Raw genomic sequence first — 20,895 nt, 5'->3', positions numbered from 1 at the left:
TCCCAGCCAAACCTGTCTGCGGATTTTTTTCCATCTTCTTCTTCCCTTAACCTGACTTTAAATAACAAAGCTGTGGGGACGGGCAAGATGAAGAGAGGAAAAAACTGTCGGTTCTATTAAAGGACCTCTCGGCTGGGCTAAACACTCTCTATTTACTCCAAACACAGCATGATGGGGAAGCTACAAGGATCTAATAGCCTTGAAGATGTCGAATCGCAGCAATTACGGTTCCCTTCAAGCCAGCGGCTCGCAGGGGCCCAGCCTCGGCGCCCAGCTCAATGCCGAGCACTCGGCCAGGGCGGCAGCCGGAGCCTGGGCTCTCTGCGCCTGTGTGGCCGCAGCCCCACCACCACCGCCGTCGCCGCCGCTGCCTCCTAGCAAGGACCGGCGAATTATTAATAGGAGCTCCGGTGGCTGGAAGGTGATGGCATGTGACCCAGACACTAAGCAACCTAGGCTTTTTCCTGGGGTCTCAGCATGATCTTCTGTTTGCCCCTTCTCTCCACTCCTGCCCGATGGTCCTCCAAAAATTAATTCTGCCCAATAATACTGTCACTGTCCAACCATGTGGGGCCAGAGGCTAGAAGTCCTAAACAAGGCTTGTCGCTGGGGTAGAGGAATTGGTCAGATGGCCTTCCGTGAAGGCCTGGCTGAGTTCTAATGGAGTCCCAGAATGGCAAACTATGAGGAACCATGGAGAGCATCTCTCTGTCTCATTCTCTCTCTCCCTCTCTGTCTCTGTCTCTCTCCCTCCCCCTGTCTCTATCTCTCTGTCTTTGTCTCTGTCTCTCTTTCTCTCCCTCCCTCCCTGTCTGTCTATCCTCCGTCTCTCCATTTCTCTGTTGTCTTTTAAATATATATGAGGGGGAACTGGACCGACCTCTAGGAATTGAGGCAGAGCGAAAGGAGCAGAACCAGGAAAACACTGTACACAGAGATGGATACACTGTGGCACAATCAAATGTAATGGCAGCAATGCAACGATCCAGGACAATTCTGAGGGACTTATGAGAAAGAACACTATCCACATCCAGAGGAAGAATTGTGGGAGGAGAAACACAGAAGAAAGCATACTGATCACTTAGGGTTTTGATGTTAAAGGATTACTCTACTGCAAATATGAATAGCATGGAAATAGGTTTTGAACAGTGATATATGTATAACCCAGTGGAATGGCTTGCCAGCTCTGGGAGAAAGGAGGGAATGGGGGGGGGGGGGGACTGAATCATGGAAAACTATTCTAAATAAAAAATATATGTATATATGAAGCCACTTGGGCTCAGAGAAGGGGTCATCATAAGAACACACCATTTAGGGACTCTAGAAAGGCTCTCAATTCCTTTATTTTGCAGAAGTGGGCAATGTATAAGGGAGAGGTAGGTTGATTTTTTATTTTTTATTTTTTATTTTTTTACATATGGGTTAGGTTATTTTTAGATTTAGTTGTTGAAAGGGAACATCTTCCTCACACTAGAGGATTATAGATTTAGCAGGCAAAAAGAAACCTTAGCAACCATCTAGTCTAAACCTCTTATTTTACAGATTAGGAAACTGAGGCCCAGGGAGGTTTAGTGACCAACTCAGAGTGATATACTTATGAAGCAATGAGAATTGGGATTTGGGGCCAGGTCCTCTGATTCTGTAGCTAGGGTGCTTTCTGCCACACCATGAAATTTGTGCCACCTATTTCCTGAAGAACTTCTTAGGTCAGAAAGAGAAGTGATTTACCACCAAGGTAAATTCACCCAAGCTGGTACTGAATACTAAGACTTCCTGACACCCAGTTCAGTGCACTTTTCACAATAAAAGCCCAACACAGGGTGAATATTTATAGGGATTCTTCCCTTATTTTGTAGGCCAGCCACCCCTGGCCAAGATGATTTACCTAAGCCCAGAAAGCTAGACCTGAGATCCACATAACACTAGTCCTTTTCTTCCTTCTTTTCTTATCTTTCCTCCTTTCTTTTCTCCTCCTTTTGCTCCTTTCCAGGAATGAGGAGACTCATTCATTCAGGTTTCCCATTTCCCTCTCTTTATTTTGAACAACCAAAGAGATAAAATCCCACCGTCCTGACTGAGAAGGTCCCTATAAAGAGATGTTCCTAACCTGGGATTTATGGATTGACTTCAGGAAGTCAAAGATTTTAAACAGGAAACAATTATATCTTTATTTCAATGAAATTAGTTTCCTTTTCTATCTCATTTTTTAATCTGTTAAATCAGTCAGGCAGTGAGCAGTTATTAAGTACCTAGTATATGCCAGGCTCTGTGCTAAGGATCCAAAGAAAAGTCCCTGTTCTCGAGGAGGAGCTCCCAATGTTGTGTTAAAAGCATTATTGTGAGAAAAGGCTCATACCCTTCCCCAGACTGTCAAAGCAGTCTGTGACACACACAAAAAGCTTAGAACCCCTGTTCTAGGATTGTTTCTGGGAGCTGGAGTTTAGGAGACTTTTTGGATACCAATGGCAGATTCCTAGTTTAACAGAGTGGGTTGACAGGCAGGGTTGTTCAGAAGGCTTTTTTCTTTAAACCCTTACCTTTCATATTAGAATCAATACTATGTATTGGTTTGAAGGCAGAAAAGAATAAGAGCTAGGCAATGATGATTAGGTGAATTACCCAGGGTCACACAGCTAGGATGTGTCTGAAGTCTGATTTGAACCCAGGACCTCCTGTCTCTAGACCTGGTTCTTTATCCACAGAGCCATCTAGCTGCCCCCCCCCACCCCCATTTAGATGGTTTTAATACTTTTGGTCAAGGAGGATAGAGATTGAAAAGAATTGACATTAACAGAGGCCCTTTGGAAATGGACCTTGGGTTTATGTATAGAGGCTTATGTGTTTTTATTTTTAGCTCTAGAATGCCTCAATTTTGTATGGCCCAGGCTGGCTTTGGATAGGAATATCCTCTCACCTCAGGAGTTTATTTTTATTTATAAAGCCTTTACCTTCTGTTTTAGAATTGATACTATGTATTGGTTCCAAGGTAGAAGGGCTAGGCAATGGGAGTTAAGTGACTTATCTAGGATCACCCAGCTAGGAAGTATCTGAGGCCAGATTTGAACTCAGGACCTCCCTGTTTTTGATATGGTTTTCTATCCACTGAGCCACCTACCTACCCCGACCATAAGTTTATAAATTTAGAGTTGGAAAGAACCTCAGTGGTCATCTAGTACAACCTCCCTATTTTACATATCAGGAAACTGAGACCTAGAAAAGTTAAGTGCCTTGTCCAGAATTGCACAGATAGTTGGCATCGGTGGTGGGATTTGGACCCACATATTCTGATTTCCAAATCAATTCGTCATCTGCTATGTCAGAATTCAGATTTTTGTGCCTCTTCTTGCATAAAAAGCTTGTTTGACCTTCCAGGATAAGAGTTGGGCATGCAGGCTGTAAGGGAACTCTCTTCAAGAAGATGGCTCTGGAGAACTCCAGCTCCAAGGAAGGGGATCGTGCTAAGGATCTGGATCCCTTGATTTTGGCTGCCTCTTTCTAATCAGAGGAGACCAGACAAGGCAAATGGCTTGTTGACAGCCACCCAATAAATTAGGCCTGAGAGAGCCCCTGCCTCTTGCTTTTATGCAGTCATTTTCTCAGCCACACAGTTCACCCTCTCTCTACCCAGAGATGCTGCTTGTTGGTACGTTGGATCCACACCCATGAAACTCTGTTTTTCCAACAACGAAGTGGCCCTCGATGTTAGAGAAATGCCGAAGTTTACCTCCATCTGCCGCATCAGACCTGTCTCAGCATCCTTGCCCCCTTCTCTCCTCTGACAGAAGCCCACCCTCCCAAAGGGAAGCCTGGCCCCAGGGCTGAAGATGAAGGGAGCCTCTATGCTGCTTAGAGCAGAGAAGGACCGAGATGTCTGATTCACTGCAGAGGGACGGCTTTTAGGGCTGTCCCCTTCCGCCAATCCTGCCCGTATCGTCCTGGTGTCTTGGGCACTGGTGGCAGCGGGACCTTGTCCTCTTGGCTTCACTAAGTCTTTTGCCCGCACAAAGGCAGCTTCTCTGGGTCCCCCCTCCCTCCAAATATACTGTAGACACAAGAGCCTTTGGAGAAGTTTGAGATTTTTTTTAATGGGCAGAAATATCTGCCTGTTAAACTTTAACTACAACTGTACCCAAAGCCCGTCTGTCTAGCAGCAGGTGGGCTAGTGAGAGGCCCGGTCCTGCTGGGATATAACCAGCTGTTCCCATGAATGAATCTCAAGTAAATTAACAAACACCACACAAACCTGTCAATTGAATCATTCTTGATTACTGTAAACGCTGGGTGATCTGGGCGGGGGCCTTCCTCCCCAGCCCCTCCTGCCCAGAGTCAGCTTCTTTGTGTCCAGGGGATCTCCAGCTCCCCGGACCACCCTGGGCAGCCAGCTCTGGTTGCCCAGGTCCCCAGAGCTCCTTTGGAGCCAGCGATCAGCTGCCCGGTTCTAATCCATCCTGCGTCCCACTGTCAGATGAATCTTCCACAGGCCCCATTCCTTATCCCCTTTCCACTCTGCTTGAAGACTTTTAGTGGCTCCCCATTGTCTACTGAATCAAGCCCAAACTCCTTAGCTTGGCATTCAAGGCCTCCCATCATTTGACCCCAGATTGCCTTTGCTGCTTTCTCTCTGTATGAACTAATCCTCTGGTGCAGCTGTGCCCTGGACGTGCCATGTGCTTTCTTGCCTCTGAGGTTTTGTTCAGGACATTCCCCTTACTGGAAAGTGCCTTCATCTATGCCCATGCCTTTTCCTCCTCCTTTCTTTGTATCTCCAGAGATGGGCCTAGTGCTGGGAGCATAGTAGGGGCTTAAGGAGTGCTTGTTGACATGACTTACCTTGTCTTGTCTTATATACATCTCCCCCATCCTTTAAGAGTCAGCTCATCTCCCTCACTGAGAGCCCTAGTGCAGACTGCTCTCTCCCTCCTCCGAGATGTGCAGCTCTGGATCACATATCCAGGACACGGGCGTGCTAGATGTGTCTTGTTAGCTAACTTTTGTGTGTCTCCTTTTCATCTGGCCAAGCCTGTTGGCTTAGGAGAATGGAGTAGGAGACTTGGCATCAAGAAGACCTGAGTTCCAATTCTACCTTAGACCCTTGCTATATATGCTTCTGCCTGGTCATGTTTATCTTTTCTAAGTCACAGTTTTTTCATCTGTAAAATAGAGATCACAATAGTACCTACTACCCCATAATGGGAGATCTGATCTATCAAGCAATGCACAAACCTTAAGATGGGGCATGGATGCTTATCATCATCATTAGATTTTTTAAAATTATTTTTTCTTTATTTTTAACTTTTTTCTTTAGTTGATTCCCATAACAAATTTACACATACATTTTCCATGGTTACATGATTCATGGTGTCTTCCTTCCCTCTTCTCTGCTCCCTTCTGGAGTTGACAAGCGATTCTGTCATCATTAGCTTTTTGAGGGTATAGACCTTGATGTACTTATGCCATGCTGTACCCAATGCAGTGCTACGCACATAACGAACAGTTTATTAATATTTGTTGAATGAATGAAAATAAGAAACAATCTTTTTTCATAGGGCTATAGCGCGAGCAGGCGGGGAGTCAGAGAAATGGAAAGACTTCTTCAGAGAGCCAGAGGCAGCAGGCAAAAGAGGAAGGGTTATATAGTACCCACTATGTGCCAGTCACTATGCCAAGCATTTACAAATATTCTCGCTTGATCCTCACCACTCTGCGAGGTAGGTGTCGGTATTGACCCCACTTTACAGTCGAGGTGCCTGAGGTTAAGTGACTTGCTTATGGTCACATAGCTATAAAGTGTCTGAGGTTCCATCTGAACTCAGGTCTCCTTGGGTCCAGGCTCAGCTTTCCATCCACTAGCTCTCTGCCTCTAGGTGTACCTAGTGTAATACCTATTCACCATCTATCTATCTATCTATCTATCTATCTATCTATCTATCTATCTATCTATCTATCTATCTATCTATCTGTCTGTCTGTCTGTCTGTCTGTCCGTCCGTCCGTCCGTCCGTCCGTCTGTCTATCTATCCATCCATCCATCCATCCATCCATCCATCCATCTATCTATCTATCCATCTATCTATCTATCTATCTATCTATCTATCTATCCATCCATCCATCCATCCATCCATCTATCCATCCATCTATCTATCTATCTATCCATCTATCTATCTATCTATCTATCTATCTATCTATCTATCTATCTATCTATTATCTCTCTTTGTCTATCCATCCATCCATCCATCCATCCATTTATCCATCCATCTATCTATCCATCTATCCATCCATCTATCTATCTACCTATCTATCTATCTATCTATCTATCTATCTATCTATCTATCTATCTATCTATCTATCTATCTATTATCTCTCTTTGTCTATCCATCCATCCATCCATTTATCCATCCATCCATCTATCTATCTATCTATCTATCTCTCTGTCTTTCTATCTATCTATCTATCTATCTATCTATCTATCTATCTATCTATCTATCTATCCATCTATCCATCTATCTATCCATCTCTCTCTCTTGATCTATCTTTCTATCTATCTATCTATCTATCTATCTATCTATCTATCTATCTATCTCTGTCTGTCTATCCATCTGTCTATCTATTATATATCAATAATATATAAAATAATCTATAGATGTATAACATGTAATAACATATAGTATAATATATAGACTATAGATTATATATAGATATATGCAGATATAGAAATAATACATAGATGTATATTATATATTATGTATAATAATATGTAATATAAAAATAATATAGAGCCCAGTATAAGTAGGGCTAGCTATGGAATGCAGGAAATCTGTGCTCCAGCTAGATGAAATTTAATGAACAACATGTTGACTATGGGACTTTGGGGGAGTCACTAGACTTCTCTATGTTCCTTTGTTTCCAGCAAGAATTTGGGAATTTTTCCTGCCTCTCTATAGTGACATTAGGGAGCCCAATGTGGTAAATACCATGGGGCATTGCAAGAAAGAATTTAGGTGAGTGGAAAATGGAATGACTGTTTAACATAGCAACGCCTTCCTTATATTGTCTCAGTCTCAGGTTAATCCCACCTGCACTGTATGATTCTCCTCTAGGATCCCACTTCTTCCTTGCAGAGGCTGCCAGTTATGGGTTTGGCTTCCCTTAGACCTCCTGGAACTGCCCCCATTTCAATTCACCGTTGACTTGAGAACTTGGACAGCTGGGAGAGGCTGGGCTAGGCAGATACTCTGCTGGAAGAAGCCAGATGGGACAGTATTTGGGGTGAGAGCGATGCAACATGCTTTAAAAGCTGTGCTATGGCACTAGGATGGCACGAGGCATATAGCAGGCATTTAATACATACTTATTGATATGTTGTGATTTTATATTCTAAATATTGATGTTTGTCACAGCATTCTACCTCAAAACCATCTGGATTAGCTGGAGAGCAATTCCATTTTAAAGAAGGATAAGCTGAGACCCAGAGAAATAAAATGAAATGCCCAAGGTTATAAGCGTGATGAAATGGGGATGAGAAATCTGGAATCCACAGATTTACAGGTTTGAGTTCCTTCTAGATTCTCGATTCCTAAAGCACAAGTCTGTCTGATCTTTTTCCTCTGATGAAGAAACTTCAAGGTGGTTACCTATTTACCTCTATAATAAAATATAAATGCCTCCAGTTGGCATATAAAACCTTTTATAATTTGAGTGCAATCTATCAGACTAGGTTGATTTCCTTCACATATTCTATGTTCAAATCAGTCCAACATTTATTAAATGTGTCTGGTTTTCATAGATAATCACCCATGCTTAGAATGCTCTCTCTCTAACTTCTTTTTTTAATTTTTATTAAACCCTTACCAATACTATGTATTGGTTCTAAGGCAGAGGAGTGTAAGGGCTAGGCAATAGGGGTTAAGTGACTTGCCTAAGGTCACACAGCTAGGAAGTGTCTGAGACTAGATTTGAACCTAGTGCCTCCTGTCTCTAGGCCTGGTTCTCAATCCACTGAACTGCCCAGCTGTCCCCTCTACCTAACATTTTAAGATTCATATTAAATGTCACCTCCTGCCTTTTCCTGGGACTCTTCAAATGCTTGTTCTCCCTGTCTTTCCCAAATTACTTTGCATATAGTTTGTGTTTATTCTTCTATGAATGTATTTTTCTTCTAGTAGAAGATAAGATCCTTGAAGGCAGGAACTATTCATGGAAGTTACATAAATGTTTGTAGAATTGAATCAAATTGAATTCCATTACACCACATTGATTACTGTTAATTAGGGAGAGATCTTGGGTCCAACCAGGTTTTCGGGTGCTAGAATCATAAGACTGAAGCCTATGTAATCCAATCATGGACAGAATCTTCTAGAACCAAGGGCTTCTAGACCCACCAATAGGTACCAAGAAGACTGGATAGTTGTTAACAGTAATAGAAGTCTTTACTCAAATCTGTAGGGATGAGAGACTGATTTCTGACCTGGAGAAAGAAGAATGAAGAAAAAGGACAGGAGAGAGAAAATAAGGGAACAGATCTGGGGAGATTAGTATTTGTCTTGGGGATAAGTGAATGACAGTGGAGCGCCATTACTTATGAGTTTAAGTAAGCCATCCCCAAACCACCCAATTCCTCGCTTCCTTTCCTCTCATTCATTTATCCTATCAACCAGCCTATATTGAATGCCTTCTCGGTGAAAACATTTGAGCTAAGTCCTGGGGTGGGCACAAGATAATGGAGGAAGATCAAAACTCTTTCTTGTTTCTTTTTCCCCCTTTTCTTTCCTCTTTTTCCTTTTTCCAAAGCTTGAAATGATATATTGAAATAGGAATGTGTTAGGACTGGTGGGGGATAAATTTGGTTCCTTCCCCTCCCCTCCCAGCTGAAGTCCTGGGAGCACAGAATCATGGATTTAGAAGTTGAAAAGGACTTTAGAGGCCATTGAGGAAGATTCTCTTTTACAGAAAAGGAAAGTAAAGCACATTAAAATTAAGTGACTTGCCCAAGGTCACATAGTAAAATTAGGAAAAGGAAGAGAAAAATTAGAAAAAAAGAAGGGAAATGGAGGGAAGAAGGAAGAATCAGAGAAAGAAGACAGTATCCTGAAGAATATGCTTTGGGAAGATTCCACTAGAGCAGGGATTGTTATCTTGGAGTGTCTGGACTTTTTATATGATATTTTGATAACTATAGATCAATATAATTTGGTTTCCTTTGTATTTTATTTCATACATTTAAAAATGTTCTTCTGAGGAGTCTACAGGTATTACCAGACTGCCACGAGGTCCATAAGATTCACCAGACTGCCACAAACAAAAAAATTAAGAACTCCTACACTACAGCCTTTCTTCCATTATTCATGCCCTTTGAGCTCCCTTTGGCATCTTGGGTTTCATGATCCTGTGATTTTAAATCAGAGGTTAGAGGGGAGAAAAAGGAAGAATAGAATTCTTTTTTTTAAACTCTTACCTTCCATCTTAAAATCGATACTATCAATTTTAAGGCAGAAGAGTGGTCAAGGCTAGGCAATGGGGGTTAAGTGACTTGCCCAGGGTCACACAGCTGGGAAGTGTCTGAGGTCAGATTTGAATCCAGGATCTCTTGTCTCTGAGCCTGACTCTCAATCCACTGAGCCCCTGGAAGAATAGGATTCTAAGAAGCAAAAGAGGAAACTGGAGGGAAAAGGTGTGTGTGTGTGTGTGTGTGTGTGTGAATCTCTTTAGGATGGAAAATGCACTCAATAGGACAATGAGAGCAAGGGACCTAATAGGGACAGCAAGGTCAAGCAAAGTTTGAAACAAGTGATGGATAGGAAGTAGAGAGTAAAGGTAGGAAAAAAGAGCAAATGAACAAATTGCAGAGAGAAAAAATGAAGAGGCCCCAAGTGGGAGAAGAAAAGTTTGTAATAGAGTGATGGAGGGGAGGTTGGATGCTACAAAAATGAGAGAGAAAAGATAGAAGCTGACATGTTTAGAGATCTAATAAAAGTTCACTTTTATATAAGGTTTAAATTTGTTAAAAAAAAAACCTAACACAACCCTTACCTTCTATCTTTGAGTCAATATTAAGTCTCAGTTCCAAGTCACAAGAGTGGTAAGGGCTAGGCAACTGAGGTTAAGTGACCTGCCCAGGGTTACATGGCTAGGAAGTGTCTGAGGGAAGATCTGATCCCAGGACCTCCTGTCTCTAGACCTGGCTCTCTATTCACTGAGCCACCTGACTGCCCCTAAGGCTTTAAAGTTTGCAAAATATATTGTGTACATATTCCCCCTAGTGTAGTCAGTTGCTAAACATTTACCAGTATGTCCTTGCTTCCAGCTCAATATTCTGTGGTTCTCTGATTCTGTAGTTGAAGAAAATGGACATTATAGTATCATATTTCTAAAGTATTCTCATATCGGCTCTGTAAATTAGGGACTGGAAGCATTATCTCCATTTCACAGACAAAGAAACTGAGGCTCATAGATGAGGATGTGCTGGTAAATGTTTAACAACTAGTTCTTTGAGAAGTCACATGGCACAGTTTAATGTTTAACCTGTATTAATAACATTTCCCATCACTTTCTTAAATCTAGACAATCAGTAAAACAATAATTCAAGTTCTCTAGCCTTCATTGATTCCTGAGGTATAAATGGTCACACTGAAAATTTAACAACCAGCTCTCTAGAACTACTAGTAGAATTAGTAGAACTGCTTCCAGCACATTCCTATAGGTGAAAGAAAATATGCCCACAATTAAATATCAAGTAGTTAAGTACTAAAATTGAGATACAAAGTCAAGTCTCTTGCCTTCAAGCCCAGGACTCTTAAAATGCTGTATTTTTCTACAAGCACTTTGTACCTCAGTTTCCCCACTGAAAAGTGAGGATACTTTACCCATTTATTTCAAAGTGTCAGAGATGTGGCATTCAAATATATAAGTATTTAGAGTCTTTGTAGGAAAGATACTTTGGAAATCTGAGTGCATCGCAATTAAGGGAATGGGTTTTGCTTATTTTTATTTTAAATAACCCTTTCCTTTTTTCTTAGAATGGACATTAAGTATTTATTCCAAGGCAGAAGAGCGGTAAGAACTAGGCAATGGGAGTTAAGTGACTTGACCAGGGTCACCCAGCTGGGAAATGTTTGAGGTCAAATTTGAACCCAGGATTTCCCAACCTCAGGCCTGGCTCTCAATCCACTGAGCCACCCAGCTGCCCCAACTTGGTGGGTGTCATTCAACAATGTGCTGGTAAATGTTTACTTTCCTTTAAAAAAAATGCATTCATAGCTCTAAGGAGTTGTGTGAGTTGCCTTCAGCTCCCCACTGGCTTATATAAAAGACTCAAAAAGTGGATGCAAGGTCACAGAAGGGATAGAGCTGGAAGCAACTGGTGTGGCTGGGCTGTACCTGAGGAGAAGTCTTGCCAGCCTAGTTGAGTAAGCATGGGGTGGGGGTGGCTGATCACTGAGAAGGTTCAAGTTAACTAAGCAAAACAATTGCTTGTTACTCTTTTGATTGCAAGTCCCTCCAGTCCTTCACTTAGATGGTAGAACTCAACCCTCCCTCCCCACTAAAAAAATCCCATCAGCTTTGATTTGACTTGAGTACCTCCATTTTTCTCAGGGCACAATTTAGGGCACCTGGAATGTTAGAGCACACACACACACACACACACACACACACACACACACACACACACACACACACCAAAGCAAAGAGGAAACCATATGTCATCCTAACTGGGAGAGAAGTGCCAGACATTGTGCCTCAAGAGGCCCAGGGAACAGAAGGGCAAAGGGAAGGAACAACTTGGAAGGAAAGAAGGAGATCAGAGATTTTAATAGGATGGAAATTGAAACCACAAACTGACACAAATGGCGCCAATTTTCTGAATCTCAAACTGAATTCAAATGTATACATTTTCTTTCTTTATTTATTTTTTTAACCCTGAGCCACAAAATGAATCAATGACATTTTTAAAAAGTAGTGGTTATTTTTTAAACAAACACATAGAAATATTTGGAGTAATGGATGGAGTTCTGGGCTTTGAGGAAGACATGAGTTCAAATACTGCTTCACACTTACTGACTTATTAATTTAGTGGTTCAGGGCAAGTTACATAACTTTTTACATAACTTTTGTTGTCCCAGGCTTATGTGACTCTAGCCTTATTTACAAAGTCTCTGTGGATGGTGGAGGAAATTCTTGCACTGTGAACTTCCTATGCTGATGAAACCATAGAGTCTTCCTGTCTTCTTGTTTTTAACAAAAAGCCCAGTGAGTCATTAGGAATGGAAACTAAGACTATATTTCTTCTCTCCTTTACCCCAGTAGCTATTTCATTTAGTCAACATGAAAAAGATGAGAAGATTCTCTTCCATGGATCACTTCATCCAAATGTCTCCCCAAACTCCTCCCAACCACCCTCCTTTCCCCAGGTGCCTGGAAATTGTTTCAGAGTACCCATAGCCAAACCCAAGGAAAGGGAATCAAAGGGGCATGTGTGAGTGTGAGTGTGTGTGTATGTGAGTGTGTGTGTGTGTGTGTGTGATCCTAGCTCTAGACCTTGAAATTTAAAAAATAAAAAAATCACACACACAGATACCCTACTCTTACTCAAGTGTGGTGGAGAAATAGTCCTGGCTCATCACTTCTCTGAGTTTTATGGTCTCAGAAAGCCTTTGACATTTTGGGTCCCTTCTAGTTCAACTCAAACTTGTACAGTCAGGACCAAAATGTCATTAGATTTGACAAAGATCAAGAAACAGGGACTAGGGATGAGCATGAGAATGCATACTTCAGGATCAGGAAATCTTTACTGTAGGTTTTAATCTGGGACTAGGGAAGGGGACAACATTCTTTCTAATTTCTCTCTCCTTTAGAATGTTCAGAACTTCTTTAGAATTCTAGGGCAGTTTTCTGGCTATGGCAAGACTAATCTCCATCTGCAGCATGGGGGTATCATTGTGTAGCTTAAAGGGAGGCAGAATGGACATCTCTAGCATCTTCTATTTTCACTCTTCTTTAATTTAAAAAAAAAAGACTTTAATTTCAAATATTTTAATTCTGCCAGGAGGGGAAGCAGGAGATTAGAACTAGAAGCTTGGTCATTCTGTTCTCCTCAGAGAGAGGAGGTACCAGGCTAGCTTAACATCTATCTGCTCCCTTGAATATTATCAGTCTAAGGCGTGGAGTTTTCAGGTTCAAACTAAACTCCTGATCAATGTTCACTCAGGGGAAAAGGAGCTCCCCAAACTTTATATCCAAGGCTTTGCTCCCTTCCCACACAAATTCCCACAATTGCTCCACAATTCACACACAAATAGCAGGTAGCAAAGAAAACCATTTATTCAAATTGATAACAAAGCAAATCAGAGAAAGTATACCTAAGAGAATATATATTAGAAAATATAGACTGAAGGACATGACTGGGTCAGAGCACATCTAGTGTATTGGGTTCCATATTTTAGGAGAGACATTGAGAAGGTGGAGAACTTTTGGAGGAGGGCTGGCAGGATGATGGAAGACCCAGATGCCATGTAAAAATGGATTCAAAGGAAGTGGGTATATTTAGCTTGGAAAAGGGAAGACTTTGGAGGAACATGGGCATAGTCTTAAAGTTTTTGAAGGAACATACAAAAGTTCTGCTTGATACTAGAAGAAAAACTAGGAGCAATGTAACTCAACTCAATGGAGAGAGAGAGAGAGAGTCCCATAACTCATCCAAGTGAACGTTGCCTGAAGTCTCTAGCAAGCTGTGGATGATGGAGACTCTCAGCTTCCCTTGTTAGTTTCTTCCTGGGGTTTTATTCTCCCTTCAGAAATCTAAAGTGAGGTTAACATTGACCATCTTCTCTCTTGAAGTTCAAAGAAGAGCCCAAAGAGACTTGAGAGACCAAAAGAGGCTAAAGAGCCTGTTGCTGTCCTTTTTCCTTCTCTTGACAAATCCTTCCTACTCACTTATGTTTGGAGCATTGATTTGGAGCAATGAAGAAACAATGAGTTTAGGACAAGAAGATCTGGGTTTTAGTTCTGCCATTTCCTAGGGTAGTGGCCAAATGACTACATCCTAGGTCTCAGTTTCTTTATCTGTGAAATTAAGAGTTTGGACTGCAAAATCAATATGAGCATCCAAAAATCTAGTGTCAGCCTACATTTAGGGAGGTACAGTATCCCTAACAAAGAGAAGATAGTCTTGTGGTACCTAGGTCAGACCACATCTGGTGTATTATGCTCCATATTTTAGGGGAACATTGAGAAGCTGGAGACTTTCTAGAGAAGGGATGGCAGGATAATGGAGGACCTAGAAAGAATGCTATGTAAGAACTGATTGAAAGGAAGTAGAAATAGTTAGTTTGGAAAAGGCAAGACTTTGGGGAGACATGGTCCTAAGAAATAGAGCTATCCAGAAGTGCAATATGTTGATTTTAGAGTTAGTGAATTCCCTTACTGAAAGTTTTAAAAGCAAAGGCTAGGTGACTATGTGTATGTGTGTGTGTGTGTGTGTGTGTGTGTGTGTGCATGTGTGTATATTCTTATTCAGATATGATTGAGTTTCCCTACAACTGAGAAATTGTGATCATAGGACTAGGCGATCTCTAAGCTTTCTTCCAGTTCTAATATTCTATGCTTTTGTGACCTAAAGAGCAATTTTTGACTCCTCACACAAGTAACCAAACCTTGCTGAAGTCATTTCTTAGTTTCCTGACTTATTGAACGGGAGACAATCAGTTTTGCATTCCCTCACCCATAAGGTTATTGTGGGGAAGGCATTTCGCAAGAGAAGATTTAGGAGGGACATGATACTACTCTTTGAGCCAAGTTGATATAAATGATTAGATTTATTCTGTTTGGTCCAACAGGGGCTCACTAGAGAAATATGAGCTTTCATCTTAATGCTTTTTCTGACTCCATAGACCTACAAACACTTACCCTGTGCACATGGGCAATTCATAAGAGAGGCAGTATGGTATAATACTAAGCGTGGAGGCAGGAAGGCCTGGGTTCAAATCCTATGTCAAACATCTACTGACTTTTATTCTAGACAAGGCACTTATAACCTTTTTGAGACTCAGTTTTCTTATCTGTCAAATGGAAATAATAATAGAACTGGTCTCACAGGGTTGTTGAGAGGATGCAATCTATGTGAAGTGTTTTATCCTTAGTGTTGCTGTCTAAATGTAGCTGTTGATCTCAGTAATGTATATTTTAGAGAGTTGCTTGGTTACACCCTGAACCCATGGGTCATGCAGGAGGAAGTATCTGAGGCCAAATTTGAACCCAGGTACTCCTAATTCCAGGTGTGGCCCTCTATCCACTGTGCCACCTAACTGCTGCTCAGTTCATTCTTGATATGGGGTTGGAGATGTTTCCTCAAGCTCTACAGAACTCTCCTAGTCTATTTTGAATCCTTTTCAGCATATCAGGTGATAGGGACTTGGGAAATAGGCTTGTGAGAATAGGTCTGAAAATGGGGCAAGAAGGGAGGATTGGGGCATTTGCTTTTTACACATAAGGAAACTGAGGCTCTGAAAAGTTAAGTAACTTCCCTAAGTTCATCTGGCTAGGAAATGATAGAATCAAGAAGGATTTCAAAGCCAGTCTCTCTGACCCCAAACACATTGTTTTCCCTCAGCGCCAACTGAAGTTTCTCTTCTCAGCCTTTTTCTCTGGTCCTTTAGATTGACATAAAAAGTAAACTTTGATGGGGCATCTCTGTGGATTGAGAGTCAGGGTTACAGATGGGAGGTCCTGGCCTTAGACACTTCCTAGCTGTGTGATCCTGGGCAAGTCATTTAACCCCCATTGCCTAGCCTTTACCACTCTTCCGTCTTGGAACCAATACACAGTATTGATTCTAACAAAGAAGGTAAGGGATTTTTTTTTTAAAGTAAACTTTTCTGGCAGTCAGGTGGCTCATTTTATTGAAAGCCAGGCATAGAGATGGGAGGTCCTGGGTTCAAATCTGACATCAGACACTCCCTAGCTGGGTGACCCTGGACAAGTCACTTACCTCCCCCCCCCCCATAGCCCAGCTCTTACTGTTCCTCTGCCTTAGAACCAATACATTATATTGATTATAAGACAGATGATAAGGGTTTAAAAAATAAAGTAAGCCTTGAGGAGCCCAATGAAGGCTGTGTGGCCCCTCTCCCCTTGGCTTTCCATCTTCTTGGCTTCTCCTTGACTGAAGCAAGGGGCAGCCCCCCTTTGCAGGAAGAGCAGCAGAAGGGGATTTATCTCTCCCCAATCTCTTTAGTCAGACCCCTTGTCCCTCAGGCCCGGCAGGGGGATGGAGCCTCCCATCTTCACCAACTGTCCAGTCTGGCTTCCCCTTTTCCTCAGTAGAGAGAGGAGTTCTAGGAAACAACTGCTTCCCCTTCCAGGTATAATCCCACCAATTACAGAGGAGGGGCTGCTTCCATTGCCTTGGCCTGTCTGCTGGGCTCATTAAGGAGCACACGATTTGCATTTCAACATGTGTAAACCCCATACAGCTGGCGTGGGGGTTTTCACATGGCTGGGATTCGCACGTGCCTTCCCCAGATCCAGTCACATTGGCGTCTGTGTTTTTGTAACAGCGTAGGACTGGATGGGGGAGGTGGGGAATGCCGGTTGTCTCTGTCACCTGTGGGGTTTGGGGTTGGCGTGTTTGTTTTGCTGTTCATGGGTGTCTGTTTGCGTGTGCCTCTCTCTGCATATGGTCTATGGATGTCTTATTGCATTCGGGGCAATATGTGTTAAGATAAGAGTGAAGAAGATGTCTGTGATGCTATCAGTGGGCAGATCTGTGTCTGCGAGGATATTAGCTCCATGGAAGCTGGGAGGGAGCGACAAGGATCTGTACAGAGCAAGCTGGATGCGGGGCACTGGGGAAGGGGCTAAGTGCTTGTGAATCACATGGGGAAGCTGCTGGGGAACAGAGGATGCTTTTCTAAGGAGAAGGGTTCCTGGCCTGGAGCGTTGGGAGGATCCATGCTGGGGACAGAGCACAGAGGGGCAAAGGGGCTCCAAGAGCAGTGCAGGGAGCTGTCTGCAGACAACATGGATGAAGGGTAGCAATGCTGGAAACAGCTAAGGTTGCTGTTGGGGCCAGAAGGCTGGGATGCACTCCTGAGAGGCCACCTACCCATCTGGCCTTTGGTTTGCTCTGTCAGGAGTGTGGTGGAAGAGGCTGGGGGAGCGAATTTAGGGAGCGATCATGAGAGCAGGACTGAGTGAGAAGGAGGCATGTAGCTGGTCCCCGAGATATCTTGAGTGAATATTCTTGTGGGGCTTCCTGCGTGGAGATAGGATTGTGGCTGCTGCTCTTTCTTTCCCTGTATTTATTCTGTGGAATCATCACAAATATGGGAGCCAAGGATGGATGCAGTGTTTGAGCATATTCACCCCTCTCTTTTATTACATTTCATTTGTTGGCATGTGATGGGTTTGTACAACATGTATCTTTGAGCATGAAATGAAGTGAATTTTATTTGCCTTCCACTGTATGTGTTTGGACCAAAGTGAGGGCCCTTAGGAAAGGAGGAGGTTTCTTTCGTGTGTGTGTGTGTGTGTGTGTGTGTGTGTGTGTGTGTGTGTGTGTGTGTGTGTGTGTGTGTGAAGGGTTTGCTTGGAGCTTTGGAGAGAGAGCTGCCTGCTGGGAGCAACCATCTCAGTTATGTATCCCTCAGCCTGGTCTGGGGTAGAGGGTTCTGCAAGAGGGAAGACCTAGAGAAAGGAAGAGTTTACCTTGCAGGGTCAAGACAATGCAGTAGAACCTACAAGCCTCAAGTCTTGTCTTGGGGGCCAGATGTGTATCTCTTCTAGGCTAAATGTACCCATCCAAGCTTTTTTCAGGTTCTTGGGAGAAAACTCCCAAGTCAGGCTGCTCTAGAGAGAGGGAGCAGGGAGTGGGTAGCTCCCAGGATAAAACTCCCAGGTTAGGTTGCTCTGGAGAATGGGAGGAGATAGTGGGAAGTTCCTAAAAGAAAATCCCCAAGTTAGACCATTCTGGAGTTGGAGTAGAAAGTGAACAGCTCCAAGGAGAAACCCCTCTAAGTCAGGCCATTCTGGAGAGTGGGAGCAGAAAGTGGGGGCTGCTAGGAGAAAACCCCCAGGTCAGACTGCTCTGGAGAGTGGGAGCAGAAAGTGGGGGCTCCTAAGAGAAAACCCCCAGGTCAGGCTGCTCTGGAGAGTGGGAGCAGAAAGTGGGGGCTCCTAGGAGAAAACCCTCAGGTCACTCTGCTCTGGAGAGTGGGAGCAGGGAGGGGAGGATGCTCCTCACTGGCTGCCATTTAGCCAGCAGCACTCCTGGGCAGTGAGGGTTGGGGTTGGGGGTGGGGGGAGCCACAGGCCACCTCCGACTCCTCTATTTACAAACTAGCTGCCTTCAGCAGCCAGCCTGTTTAAGCACTTCATTCCCATTCAGAAGGGCCATCTGCTGCCTTTTGCTGTAAGTCTCCCTGAAAACCCCAGCCTTGACAAGCTAGAGATATGTCAGTGCAGTTATCAGCAGAAAGCAACATCTGCCGTCCCTGACACCTAGTATTGTAGCCCATTTAATATGTCCCCCTCCTCCCTTTAACTGCAGACAACAGCTCCCTATATTATATTTTCCCACTCAATTAGCACTATCATCCTGCTGAAATAGAGGCCAATTTACCTTTAATGACATCATTGTTAGGAAAGTGGCGGTGCCCGGTCCTCGGCTGTCACTGGATTGCGGGAGGCAGGGCTGTCTCTGTCTACTAGCCCTGACAGCGGATGGGGAGCGGCCGCAGCCTATCGGAGGCCGCCGCCGTCACCCCCGACCACAGACATTGTTTCCGACAGCGCGCGGAGGCAGCGTGGCGGAAAATTGAGTCCAGATTCATTAGGTTTTTCAGTGTGCTGCTCAAGTCAGTTAAATTGATACATTTCCTAACAAAATTGAAGTGCTTTGTGCTGCCAGTGGAAAGCCTGGTGACCCTGCTCGGCCCACTGAGCAGCCAAAACGAGCTGATGGATCCATTAGGCCGCTTCGAATGCTTTTCCCCCTCTCCCTTCATTCCTGACTGACACTGTAAATCTCAGCCAATTTCAGGCCCTAATCATCATTACAAACCCCCCTCCACTGTTCATTTGTGACGCCCGGCCATCCTAATCTGGGGGGGAGGGGGTGCCCCTCCCCACGAGGGGGTCAGGGGACAATCTCTGCCAGCAAGACTCCAGCTCGGGTCCTGCCAAGGTGGGGAGGAGGGCCCTTCTCCGAGTGAGCTTGGCCCCCTGAGTCCCTGGGAGATGATGGGGGAAGTCGGAGAACCTGGAAGCTGGCTAGATGCTTGGTTGGCGATGGGGGAGATGAGCTGTGGTCCCCAACTGCACAAATAGAAGGACATTTTTAATCCCACAAATCTGAATGGTGCTTTTTACCTTAAAAAAGTTAAAAGGGAAGGGATGCCCAATTTTGCATCTCAGTCATTTCCATTTTCTATCCCTCCTCATGCCCTCAAACTATTCTGTGAGCCTTTCCTTGTAACAAAACCCACACCCAAGCCCAGTTAAACAAAACTCTCTAGCATGGCAGCGGGTATCAAAAGAGTATATGCCTCAGCCGATAACTGTAGTTCCCTAGGTCTCCAATGATACCACAAGCTTTTCTTTTACTTTTGAAAATTTGGACTGAACTTGTAATGGCTACCCAGGAAGCCATCTATCTATGCCAACTGGCACCTGCCTACTGCACTGGTTAGGATGCTGGCTTTAAAGTCAGAAAGACCTGGGCTCAAATCCTGCCTCAGTTACTTATTAGTCATGTGACCTTGGGCAAATTGATGCATCTCTTTGTGTTTCAGTTTCTTCAGCTATAAAACTCTAAGGTCCCTTCTAGCTCCAGATCTATGATCTTACTTGTAGTCTTAGACACCGAGATGCCAAAAGTGGGATTTAAATCCATGTTTTCCTGACTCCAAGGCTGGCTCTGTCTCCAATACCACATTGCTACTTTTTCTAAAAAACTTTTTCGGGGGCAGCTGGGTAGCTCAGTGGATTGAGAACCAGGCCTAGAGACAGGAGGCCCTATGTTCAAATCTGGCCTCAGCCACTCAGCTGTGTGACCCTGGGCAAGTCACTTGACCCCCATTGCCTAGCCCATACCACTCTTCTGTCTTGGAGCCAATACATAGTATTGATTCCAAGACGGAAGGTAAGGGTTTCTAAAAAAAAAAACCCCAAACAAGCCTTTTTCATAGCACTTTCCTACATAATAATAACAGCTAACATTTATGTAGAATTTTCAGGTTTCTAAAATGCTTTACATATGTTCTCTCATTTGTTCCTCACAACCTCAGGTGCTATTATTATCTCCATTATACAGATGAAGAAACTGAGGATGAAAGAGATTAAGTGACTAGACTAAGGGCACACAGCTAGTTATGTCTTCCTGACTCCAAATCAACCACTATCTGCTGGGTCACTTAATATCTTTTCTTATTTGAGTCCCTTCAGCAAGGTAGGCAGAGAACAACCAAACAACAGACATTGATTAATTGTCTACTTGGTGCCAGGTATTGTGTTAGGTACAAAAACCCAAATAAAATAATCTCTATTGACAAATGAAGACTTGTCAAGTAGCAAACCAGAGGTAAAGCTGTAACAGAACCCAGTTCTTTTTTTAAGTTGTCTTTTTTATTCAAAGATATTTTATTTTCCTGTAATAACATTTTTTGATATATGATTTCTAAAATTATAAGATCCAAATTGTTTCCCTCCTTCCTTTCTGTCCTGGAGATGGTAAGTAATTTGATCTGGGTTATACATGTATTATCATGCAAAACATACTTCCATATTAATCATTGTAAGAGAATGCTCGTATTTAATCAAAACTACAAAATAAAACCATAAATAAGCTAATGTGAAACATAGTAAGCTTTGATCTGCATCTTACTCCAACAGTTCTTTCTCTGGAGGT

The 20,895-nt window shown here is 43.2% G+C and overlaps 1 long non-coding RNA gene across 1 annotated transcript; it reads right to left on the bottom strand.

Annotated features, from left to right (window-relative positions):
• Window positions 1-7,020: 7,020 nt before the first annotated feature.
• On the bottom strand, window positions 7,021-18,995 carry LOC103101973 (uncharacterized). The gene is made up of 2 exons (XR_001623356.2): window positions 18,610-18,995; window positions 7,021-7,234 (listed from the first exon to the last, which is right to left on the bottom strand). It is a non-coding gene; the product is annotated as an uncharacterized LOC103101973 (long non-coding RNA).
• Window positions 18,996-20,895: the final 1,900 nt, after the last annotated feature.

The sequence above is a fragment of the Monodelphis domestica genome, chromosome 7 (assembly GCF_027887165.1).
Source record: "Monodelphis domestica isolate mMonDom1 chromosome 7, mMonDom1.pri, whole genome shotgun sequence".
NCBI classification, from domain to species: Eukaryota; Metazoa; Chordata; class Mammalia; order Didelphimorphia; family Didelphidae; genus Monodelphis; species Monodelphis domestica.
The sequence above is the reverse complement of the archived record's forward strand: the minus strand, read 5'-3'. Positions and strand labels throughout refer to the sequence as shown.